Here is a 12,268-nt window from a genome sequence, read left to right as displayed (position 1 = left end):
GTGAGCCACAGTCTGTTTGAAGCCGGTATTTTGCACAGTTGCAGACAAAGCTAGACTGATATTATTAGTATTATACTATTTTTAGGATTAGAGTCCAGTGGTAGCTGCATAGGTTTATTTGTGACACGTGTTATAGTCCAAAATTCTTAATGTATTGAAAAAAGATAGATGTAATCATTTCAGAAATTCACAACATTTTTTAACTAACGAAATATTCTGATTCAATCCATTTTTGTTGCCGTTTAGCCTTTCAAAAACAACATTTTCACTGTGCCAAAAAACCTATTTGCTCTCCCACTTTCTGCACACAAAAGGGAGGCCTGCACCTGTAGCAGCAGCAATCTAACAAATATTACATTACATTTATTTAACCAATAACACAAAATCTATTTCGGCACGAACACTATTATAGTGAACAAAAAAGATCATATAATGCATCCGTCAAGACGTCATCACTTTATTTATGTTGACGAAACTGACGATTTATGTTCGTTAAAGAAAGTTGACTCATATAATACACTTTTTTCAGGATTTTGTTTGAGGATTTGTAATTTTTTTCAGGGTGATGACGTCAGAAAATAGGGGCGGGGGTCTCAGCTTTTGTCAAATACAAGTAGGGGGGGCTTCAAGGAAAATAGGTTGGGGACCACTGACTTAGATGATGAGTGCACAGAAGGAGACAGATGAGGAAACTACCTGGTGGGTGTAAAACTATGCACATAAAAATCAAGCGGTCACTGGTTGCTCCCAACAACACTGAAGGTCGTTGAAGCTGTTGTTCCAGCTATGAGACACAGCTTTCAAGCCTGATGATGAACACTCTGCCATTCATCGGCCATCAGCAGCTGGGGTCGGCTCCAGCAGCTGCCTAATAGGCTAACAGGGATCTTCGGCTCCCAGGAGGAACGTTTGAGTGGCAGGCTCGCTGGATGCAGCCGCACAGCCAACCTTTTGTTATCTAACAGCGTAGCCATCTTGGCAGAATCAGGTAATAATTTAAGAGGAAGCACACATAAAAGCAATGCATGTAACACTTCCACTTGTCCAGAAGGAAGTGATTAACTTGATTTCATTAAAGCTGCAATGCAGCAATAAGCCCAAAGACTCCCGTCACAGCAGTAACTGCCAATATGAAATATATCAGTGCAAACTAAGAGGGAAATGGGGAGAAGTGACTTCCCAGGCTCAGCAAGAACAGGCTTCTGGTCTCAGGCTATTTTCACACAAATACACATCAGTTTGAACATGTTGTTACATGTCAGCATCTTTCAGGTCTTAATGGCTTTTTAGAGATAATTTCCGACATGCAAACAAAAGAACACCACTTAAATTTCTTCTGCAGGGCATTCAGAGGCCACCGCTCCATTTCCACCAAGTGGCTTTCTACTGGTTTCAAAGAGTTATTTATTGCTCGATGCTCGCAGTGCAAAAACAGAACACATCGTGCCAGCAAGCCTATTCTCATTATGATGATTATTAGTAGCGGAAGTAGTTGACTTATTAATTCTGATGTCCACAGGTAGATGCTAATGTTTTCTGTCCTAAATTTCCCAAAATTGTCATGTACAAATCAGAGGTTTTTAAATCAGACGTAGGCTGCAGTCGAAAAGTCTTTTTTTCTTAGGAAGGTTGCTAACGGAGTGAAATGACCCGGAAGTATCGAAGTAGCAGCCGTGATGAAGAGCTGTTTGAGTTTTCTAAATGTTAAGGAAATGCTTCCTTTATTACGTCCTTTAGCATAGGATACACCGGACCATCCTTTACGAAAGGAAAGGAGATAATAACATCCCACAATTCCTTTTGGCCGCAACATTTAAAGCAACGCACCATTCATGAAAACAAACAATATGCCTGTCTTGCATAGATTTAACAATTATTGGCTTTTCTTCAGTCCTTATGAATTGTCCTTCACATCTTTCCTTGACGTCATGACGTTTTCCATCGAGATCAAGGAAAAGACATTAGGACGTAATTTTTTTTTACTCTTCGATCGCAGCCCTGGTCTTTACAGCTACTACGAGGAACTTTAATTTTGCGTTGATTTTGGCGGTCCCTGTGGACAAAAGTGATGTTTCTGAGCACCACAGTCCCTTTAGAAAACCTCTCATTTTACTGCAGCAGGGTCTGACAGTCTTCCCCACGCCGTCTTGGTTCTGTTCCTCCCGTGCCTCCCTTCCCTCCAGCGGGCCGAGCAGTACGGCTTGGGCCTGCAGCAGCGTGGTGTCGGTGTTGGCTCCCAGCGGGGACCGACGGAGCAGCGAGGCGGAGCTCTGCTCCTGGCTGGAGGAGGAGCCCTTGCGGCCGGGTGACAGAGCTCCCACCGGAGCTCCGACTGCAGGAAGGTAAATGGTTTCGCCTGATTTCGCGTGGAAAGAGGCCTTAAGAATAACTATGTAGAAATAGCTAATATTCTCACAGATGGTCTCGTTTGCTTATGTAGGTCACATAGAGGTGTCAGTATTAAATTAAGACTGTTTCATAGCCAGTTAAAAGTTCTTCATAGTAACTTTAATGGAGAAGTGTGGATATAGAACAGAAGGGGAGGGTATGAATATCAGACTTATATATTCTCTACAGCCCCTCTTCTTAGTTATTACACACCTTCTCTTTTGAGATATATAGTAGTGTGAGTACAACACTACTACTATAATGATCTATAAGCAACGACTCACGGCAACTGAACACATGCTTTTGTCAGATATGCAAAACACAATGCTGTAAAAAGCAGGCAGACTATAAATATTAAGTAAAAGAACCCCGATCCTCACGTTATAATATATTGATGCAGTGCTCCCATTTATTGTTATGAAACCGTAACTAGGCCTACATAGCATAATAGCCTCCGTTGTATGTAGCAAACGAAAACACTAAAGCACTTTGATCCTGCGCTGTATTTTTGGTTGAGCTGCTGGATTCTTTTTTTTTTTTTTTAAAGGTGTATATCCAACTCCTTTGAAGAGAAACAGGCAACAACATGTACAAGAAATACAAAACAGTCTCACCAGCACCTTTCTTCAAATCTATCCTGGTTGGGCTTTCTTTTTTTTGAAATCACAGACTTTCTCCACACAAACAGTACATGTTTCAAGATACTGCCACATTGTTGTCATGGTTCTGTTGAAATGAAAGCCACAGAAAGCTATATGAAGTGGTATTACTGACAAATAATACCCCAGAACAACCTCAACCGTCTGAGGCTGAACTGCAGCGAGAGAGGGCTGATTCCCAACACAAACATCTAAATCTTCATCTAGTCAAAGGCGGCGTGGTACAAGTAGGTACGAAACACAGTCAAAATGTACCCATCAGAACTCAATGAATGTCACCGACTCCCAGCAGCACGGGAGACAAAAGGGAGAGCAGCAGCTAACCGCAGCATTATTCCTCTGACAGCGGAGCCGAGAAAGCCAAGATGAAACGGTCCGGCTTACCTCCGCTTCCATTCACTAACAAGAAAGAATGAGGCGCTAAGAAGACGCCTTCTTTTCGCATCATTATTACATAATCAAAAGGGCCACACGGAAATGAGGGACATGCCTGGGGAGAATCCGTCCCTCATTAAAGGAGTTCAGTGCACCGTTGTCTCTTCCAAGTGAGGCAATTTCAGAGTGTTTTACGGACTGTCACAAATATCTTTATCCACAGATCTCTCAACGTGGTTTCTCTGGGCTGAATTTCTACTGGTAGACATGGATGGATTACTGAAGGGGCCTACCAGACACAGGCCCAGGGACCTAAAGTGTCAGCACAAGACCACGAAGAGACACAAAATGACTACTGAGACACAAAACAACCACAAAAAGACACAAAATGACCACAAAGAGACACAGAACGACTACAAAGTGACTCATAATAACCACAAAGAGACACAAAAAGAGCACAGATACACAAAATGACTACAAAGAGACACAAAATGTCCAAAGAGACACAAAACAACTACAAATAGACACAAAAAGACCACACAGACACAAAATGACTACAAAGAAACACAAAACGACCACAAAACGACCACAGAGACACAAAACGACTACAAAGCAACACAGAATTACTACAAAGAGAAAGTGAAAGACCACACAGAGACACAAAATGACTACAAAAAGACACAAGACGACCACAGAGAGACACAAAAATACCACAAAGAGACACAAAACCACAAAAAGCTGCAAAACGACCACAAACAGCCACAAGACTACAGAGAGATAAGTAACGACTACAAAGGGACACAGAAGGAAAAGCACCATGTGTTTTACTCCTACTGTATGTGGGAGAGTTGGTGGGGTCTTTAGCGTGTCTGTGCCCAGGGGCCCGTTGTCTCATAACCGGTCCATGCTGGTAGTATACGGCGTATGACGCCATCGCTGTGGTTCCCTTTGCCTTGCATTTCTAATACGACTGCTTGCCCACTCTTGGGGCTCAGAATTGAGCTACTGGCCAAGAAAGGAAATAAATTATGACCGAAATATCAATTTCAATTCCCTTTACACTGCATTTTTTCCTGAACTGATGATTACGCTTTTCATACTGCGGTACACACACACATACAAGCACGTATACATACAGAACTAAAAAGCCAAGCAGTTTTCCAATAGGCTTTCCTAGTTGCCTTGACTGCTTTTCCTGATTAAAACACCATAAAGAGAGCCATTTCCCCTTAGCGCTCGGGGAGATGAATCATAAACATCCCCATGAGGACGACACCTTTATTCCCGTACGGGAAACTATCTCACATTTTCGGAGCTGATAAGATTTAGAAAGTGACACCCAGTCTGGCTCGGTCGCGGATACACACACCAAAAGAGCCGTTTTACCTCATTAAACAACAGACTTTTTCATATCTGAAGGAGCAGTCAAACGCTCTTGTGCGGTTAGAAGTCTCTTAATTAACTCCGACCACTTTAAAGAATACAAAGTGCGGTGTCATATATGTTTTTTTAAGTTGTATAAAACTGTCTATAAAGAGCTGCTGGTGACACTACAAAGGAAAACTTTAACAATATTATGCAATATCTATGATTTTATTACTTTATGACAAAGTGCTGTTATTTCTGATGTACCCACTTTGCCTCAGCCTGCTTTGTCCACTGATTTAAATCACTGATTTTCTACATTTCTTAGAAAGACTTTCAGCTAAAACAAGGTTTCCTAGTCAAGTGTAATGATTTAGGTATTACATTACATTATATTATATCTAGACTATAGTCAGTGGAGAAACTGGTGGTGTGTCAACAGTAAATTACATTTTATGTGGTGCAATAGCGAGGCATGGTGAGTTCAGAGTGCCTACTTTTAGAATCAGTTTTGATTCAAAGATTTGAGGCATGTTTTATTCATACTGTGCACTTCTTAAGTACAGCGTGAAACTGAAGGCTGTTATCTGTCAACCTAAGTTGCAGAGAAAGTCCTTCGCCCATTCGCTGCAGCCGAATCTTTTAGTTTTGACCTTTGGCCTGTCAGTGAGCGTGACGGGAGGGACTGTGTTGGCTCGGACTGTGGAAAACAAGGCCTTGTCACTACCTCCCTGCCCCCCTCCTGAGCAGAGAGCGATAAGCACCGAAAGACAAAAAGTTTAGGGCTGGTCGACTAAAAAAAGACAAACATCGTGATCTCATAATGGAAAACCTCCTCAGTGTGAACTTGCAGATGTGTGTCAGGAGTAAGAGAGAAGCAGAAAACTAGCGCGTGTTATTGATGTGATGAGAGATCGCTTTGAGGATGACTGTCTTTTATCTGTGCCGAGCCGAGCTGACAACCAAGAACTTGAAATAATAAAAAAAAGTACAGCAGCGAGATAGCAGTCATCTCCTCAGCCTCACATAAAAAAAACATGAGTGCTGTCTGGAGCCCAAATCTTACCAGTCTGCAGACCTATTTTTCTGATAAATGCTTTACAACAGCAGTTCTCTGGATGCCATAAAGGCAGTGCTTGTGTGCGTAAACCGCGCCCTAAAAATGACATTTTCTTTCTGTGACAGTTTTGCCATCTTACAAATCTGCACCGTGTTTAATCCTAAAACAACTTCCAAGGTTTTCACATCTCGTAGCATTCCCTCATTCAAAGCAGACTTCCACCAACTGATATTAAATGTAGGCACTCTAAACTTATGACGGAGTATTATTATATTACATAGATATATATAATATTATTATATACTGTTATATAGTATATTATATAGAGTATTAGGGCCACATTGGGGGGAAATAAAATCTGAGATTTCGAGAATAAAGTCATAATATTACGAGAAAAAAGTCTGAATTTAATGAGAATAAAGTCATACTACTTCAAGAAAAAAAAAGTCGTAATATTACGAGAATAAAGTCATAAATTTACGAGAAAAAAAGTCTTAATATATTGAGAATAAAGTCATGTATTACAAGAAAAAAGTAATAACATTAGGATAATAAAGTCATAACTTTACGAAAAAAAAGTCGTAATATAACGAGAATAGTCATAAATTTACGAGAAAAAAGTAATAATATTATGAGAATAAAGTCATAATATTACAAGAAAAAAAATCGTAATTTAATGAAAATAAAGTCATACTATTTCAAGAAAAGAAAAGTCATAATATTACGAGAATAAAGTCATAAATTTACGAGAAAAAAAGTCTTAATATTACGAGAATAAATTCATAGTATTACAAGAAAAAAGTTGTAATTTAATGAGAATAAAGTCATACTATTTCAAGAAAAAAAAAGTCATAATATTACGAGAATAAAGTCATAGTATTACGAGAAAGAAGTCGTAATTTAAAGAGAATAAAGTCATAACTTTACGAAAAAAAAAGTGATCTCAATATTGATCAAAAATAATCTGGATTATCATTTTGTCCATAATCGTGAAGCCCTACCGTATTGCACAAGAAAAAAAGTATTATTACAAAAGCTTCTTGTGATATTTTACAGTTAGTCCTTTTGTTGATTTGGTATAGTGTTCTTATTCCCCTGGGTATCTGTTGGGTAGAAACATCCAGGTATTTTCACTGCAGCATATCGAATAAAACTTTGACATTTGACAAAAACGTCTAGACTTGCCATTTTATTTTTCTTCCTATTTATCTGATCTCATTCATTTTATTGTCTTTCCTTCCTCTGTGCTCATGTCCTTTGGCCTTACTCTCATTTGATCTGCCTTGTTTGGTTTCCTTTTCTTTTGTGACACACTTTGTGACATTGTTAAGAGAAGTGCTGAGTGCTGATCATACGGAAATAAGCGTTTTCCCCTTCCAAACAACAGGAATTACACAGATTAAACAGCCTTTGTTGAAACATACTATTACCACATAAGACCCCGTCGAGAAGGACCAGATGTCAGATAATAGGCTGTGCACAGAGAGGTAGGTGCTGGCCTGAAGCCATTGAACAAGTAAGAACAGCTTCTTCCATAGAAACCTTGACACTTTATGGACAGCTTGTTGTCTGGGTGGGCAACCCCCTTATATACCTTGAGACTGTATGAATATAGGTTACACATAGAGGATAAGTATCCCCTGCAGCGTATCCACCGTACAAGGTTGAATATACACAATAACCTTAACCCCCCCGAGACCACACATCTCATGCTAGTTTGTCGTGAAGGAGACTAAATAACGCTCCAAATTTGGGCTAAATTTTAGCGAGGAAAAACTGGCATTGCCATTTTCAAAGGGGTTCCTTGACTTCTGACCTTAAGATATGTGAATGAAAATGGGTTCTACGGGTACCCACAAGTCTCATCTTTACAGACATGCCCACTTTATGATAATCACATGCAGTTTTGGGCAAAAAAAACATGCAGTTTTTTGAATGCAGTAAAAATGTGTTATTGTCTCCGATTCTAAAATGGTGTATTTGAATATTTCTGCATACTGGGGTCCCTAAATTGGGTATCAATGTAAAGCTGAGACTCTTGTGGATCTAATGAGCCCAACTGTATTCATGTGTCATGATGTTAGTCCCCATAGTAGCCATTTAATTGTAGTGAGTCCATTTTTTGAAACTCGACCTTGCTGTATAAAATGACCTGTGGTGACCTGTAGGATAATCACAGCCTCATGAAACTTTACAGCCACAAACTCGAGACCTAGAGCATTCAGAGGATGGATGGCTTCCCTAGCTAGATTAACAATGAGGGGGTTTCTGAGCAGTTTCCACAACAGAAGCGCAAAATCACCGAAAAATGCAATTATTGCAGAAAAGTTTTTGAAACCAAATCGCAGCATGGATTTTACTATGGTGTTCATCAAGGTCTTGGTGTCTTAATGTGGTATTTTGGAGGGATTATTAATCATTTTATGAATTCTCGTGTGGTAAAAATGGTTAAATTTAGCACCAAATCTGTGTAATAAATGGTATCAACCCAAAAATTGCTGCGACAACTTATGAGACATAACAGAGCATGAGGATGGCCATCATATACTTCCATCATAATGTTCTAAACCCTTATTCACTGTCACAATCTATTTTAAATAATTGTTATTTTTGATTTATGAACAACTTGACACACAGTGCTGTATCTCAAATTAATCTTCAGGTTCCCATCTTTCAGATGATGTACACCACTTCTATGTGACATCTACTGCTGACCTGCTATCTCCCAACAAACACCCCCCTAAAAAAGACAAAAACTGGTCTATTGTGGTTCTCAGAGGGTTAATATCCATTCAGCCTGTTAGATACAGCAAGGCCTCTGTTTTATAAATCACCTGCAGATTCTGTGGTAGCCTCCCTGATCTTTAAAGGATATGTATGAATGACTATAGGAAGAAGAAAAAAAATGTGTTGCACAATATGAAAGTCGTGGAAATACATTGCAGGTGTTGCTGACAACAACAAAACGCTTGTTATTGTGCACAAAGGGCCAGCTAAGTCTATCTATTCTTGCAGAAATCTCAAAATGTCAAAGGTTTTTGATACTCAAATCACAGCATGGCTTTTTCTATGGTGTTCCTCAAGATCTTGGTGTCTTAATGTGGGATTTTGGAGGGATTATTGATCATTTTATGAATTCTCGTGTGGTAAAAAATGGTTAAATTTAGCACCAAATCTGTGTAACAAATGGTATCAACCCAAAAATTGCTACAAAGGACATATATGAATGAAAAACAATGTGTTGCATATTATAAAACTCGTGGAAATACATTGCAGGTGTTGCTGACACACAAAAAAAAGCTTGTTATTGTGTACAAAGGGGCCAGCTAAGTCTATCTCATTAAACACTACTGGGGGTGTTTATTGGCTTATAGCTGGGCTCGCTGGGCTTTGCCTATATGAGCAGCAGCAACATACATGCATACATGCATGCATTATAGGTTATAGATTGCTGCAGGAGCCTGACACCTATATTGCACACACACACACACATTGGGATTAAATGTATAATAAAGTTTAAAATGCATGCTGGTAAAAGAGCAGAAGTTGCTGCACAAAAGAAGAATAGATTACCTTACATACACCAAAGGCCTCTGTTTTAAAAATCACCTGCAAATTCTGTGGTAGCCTCCCTGATCTTTAAAGGACATGTATGAAGAAAAAACAATGTGTTGCACAATATGAAAATCAGGTGTTGCTGACACACAAAAAAAGCTTGTTATTGTGCACAAAGGACCAGCTAAGTCTATCTCATTAAACACTACTGGGGGGGGTTATTGGCTTATAGCAGGGCTGGCTGGGCTTTGCCTATATGAGCAGCAGCAACAACATACATACAGGCACTATATGAGCAGCAGCAACAACATACATACATGCATCATAGGTTATAGATTGCTGCAGGAGCATGACACCTATATAGAGCACACACACACACACACACACACACACACACTTGGATTAAATGTAAAATAAAGTTTAAAATGCATGCTGAGAAAGAGCAGAAGTTGATGCACAAAAGAAGAATAGATTACCTTATACTAGACTTGAATCTTTTGTTTTTCTGGCCAGTTTTTCTGGCATCACATCCGCACCTCCTCCTCCTCTCCTCCTCCTCTGCTGCTGCTGCTGCTGCTGCTGCACCGAGTCTGCTGCTGCTGCAGAGCTCTGTGCGGCTCCTCAAGAAGCCAACAAACCAAGTCTGCACGTTTCCAGTCGGCTCCCAAATAGCCTCTGAAAATAACTACTGCACCGGATCAAAGCAGGCTATACATTCAGTCCAAAACGCAGAGAATCCACTGTAATAGCGACACCCATGGGTGGTGCAAAGCGCAGGTCTGCAGCAGGTAGCAGCGCCCGGACTCACCGCTCATTTCTCGGCCGCCGAATGTGCCATGCGTCGGGGCCATTCACAGCCAGAGAGAGGCATGTGCATGTGGAGCCAGTCGGTCGGTGCCCAGTGAGTGCCACGCAGCGCCGCAACATGGAGCGCTGACCTGCCTACCACTGAGTCAAGCGACACTATGGAGTAGCACACTACCGGTACTGGCTTTCAAAATAAAAGAGAGAATAATTATATTTCCGGGTGTAAAGCTTGCAAATTAATAAAATAAAATAATGTACAAATAAAATATACTTTAAAAAAACACAATTTGCAAGTTTTGCACAACTGGTTTAATTTACAGAAGAACTTCTAAAAAAACATTTTGAAAAAGATATCATATTAACAGATTGAGATCACTGTCAACAATCCCAGTTTTTTTTTGGCAGATTTACATAATTAATTTGATTATTATCCCAGCAAAATATTGTATGCATAAAATGATATGGCTTAAAAGAATACCCTCCTTTTTTTTTGCTCAAAGTCTTTTTATTGTTATTCTGTACAAAATCCAATAAATCACAGAAATAATTGTATAATAAAAATTATCCCTTTAACAATATTACTGCACCATTAAATAAGCAGAGTTAATTTCATAAACAATTACATTTACACGTATAAATGAATTAAAACAGATAGCAACAAAAAATGAAACACGTACAAAACAAAAAAAAAGGAAAAAGGAAAGAACCAAAAAATACAAAAAAATAAGTAATTTAAAAATAATAATAATAAATAAATACAAATTTAAAAAAAAAATAAAAAAAGATACTGATCTTAAAACATATTTGATTATGAGTGATAACTTAAAACTCAAAAATTCTAAATTGGTTAAAACTATTAAATTGTTTAGACATTTCAAATGTATTCCAGTTGTTTAACAGACCCAGATTGTTTTTTGTTTTTATTTTATTATTTACATTTTATTCGTTATATAATTTATTTTATTTTTATATTTATACTGTAAAATATATTTGCAGAATTGTAAAATAATAAAAATAAATAAATTAAATAAATGATAAATGTTTTTGTTATAATCACTAGGTGTTTCCGGTATTAATGTTTTTTTCTCTGATCAGCTTGACACAGCTGAAATCCCCCAGAGAACAGAAGGAGCACAGGAACAAACATACAGTGGGGGGTGGAAGGCGGTCCTAATGAATTATTTATGATGAAATAAGGCACTAATTCCTAAATCATTCATAATTATTCAAGTGAAACAGGGTCGATGCCAATCAAACTTCCATCCATCTCCCCTGCAGATCATGGCGTCTGGCATTTATAAATGATAGATGGAGAAAGAGGTTTAGTGTCAGACATTATCTGACCTCTTCCTCTATCAGTCAATAAAATTACAGGCCTATCAGCCGGAATTACAATCATGGACGTTGCATAGGGTTAAATTAACTATACACAGTGGTTTATTGTGGCACACACAAAGTTAAATGTCCTAAGGCCTCAATTTAATGTATCACAATTAAACTAATGCACATTGTTTGCTGAAAGGGTCAGTTTTAAAGGGAACATTTTAATACTTTAAAAACAATTTATATTGATTTTGTTTGTGGTTGTTGTTGTTATAATGACTGGTGGTATAGTTTAAATGGAGCTTTCAATCGATTAAAATATTTAATCACAATTAATCGCATGATTGTCCATAGTTAGTCGCGATTAATCACAAATTAATCGCACTTTTTTTCTTTATCTGTTCAAAATGTACCTCAAAGGGAGATTTGTCAAGTATTTAATACTCTTATCAACATGGGAGTGGGCAAATATGCTTGCTTTATGCAAATATATGTATATATTTATTATTGGAAATCAATTAACAATGCATAACAATGACAAATAATGTCCAGAATCCCTCACAGGTACTGCATTTAGCATAAAATATATGCTCAAATCGTAAAATGGCAAACTCAAGGCCAACAGGCAACAACAGCTGTCAGTGTGTCAGTGCTATTGGTTCCATAAGGTCATACAAGGACATACTAAAATATCTCACACACTGTTTTATCGCACTAAATAGCATGTTATGGAATT

The 12,268-nt window shown here is 38.5% G+C and overlaps 1 protein-coding gene across 2 annotated transcripts in view; it reads right to left on the bottom strand.

The window, feature by feature from the left end:
• Positions 1-10,354, bottom strand: part of tanc2b (tetratricopeptide repeat, ankyrin repeat and coiled-coil containing 2b) — a 174,419-nt gene extending 164,065 nt beyond the window's left edge. Inside the window, exon 1 of one of the 2 annotated variants that reach the window (XM_074619733.1) lies at positions 9,879-10,354. The gene's annotated coding sequence lies outside the window, so the exon portion shown is untranslated. The remainder of the gene's footprint in view (positions 1-9,878) is intronic. The other variant, XM_074619734.1, reaches the window with a different exon arrangement.
• Positions 10,355-12,268: the final 1,914 nt, after the last annotated feature.

The sequence above is a fragment of the Sebastes fasciatus genome, chromosome 20, assembly GCF_043250625.1.
Source record: "Sebastes fasciatus isolate fSebFas1 chromosome 20, fSebFas1.pri, whole genome shotgun sequence".
NCBI classification, from domain to species: domain Eukaryota; kingdom Metazoa; phylum Chordata; class Actinopteri; order Perciformes; family Sebastidae; genus Sebastes; species Sebastes fasciatus.
The sequence above is the reverse complement of the archived record's forward strand: the minus strand, read 5'-3'. Positions and strand labels throughout refer to the sequence as shown.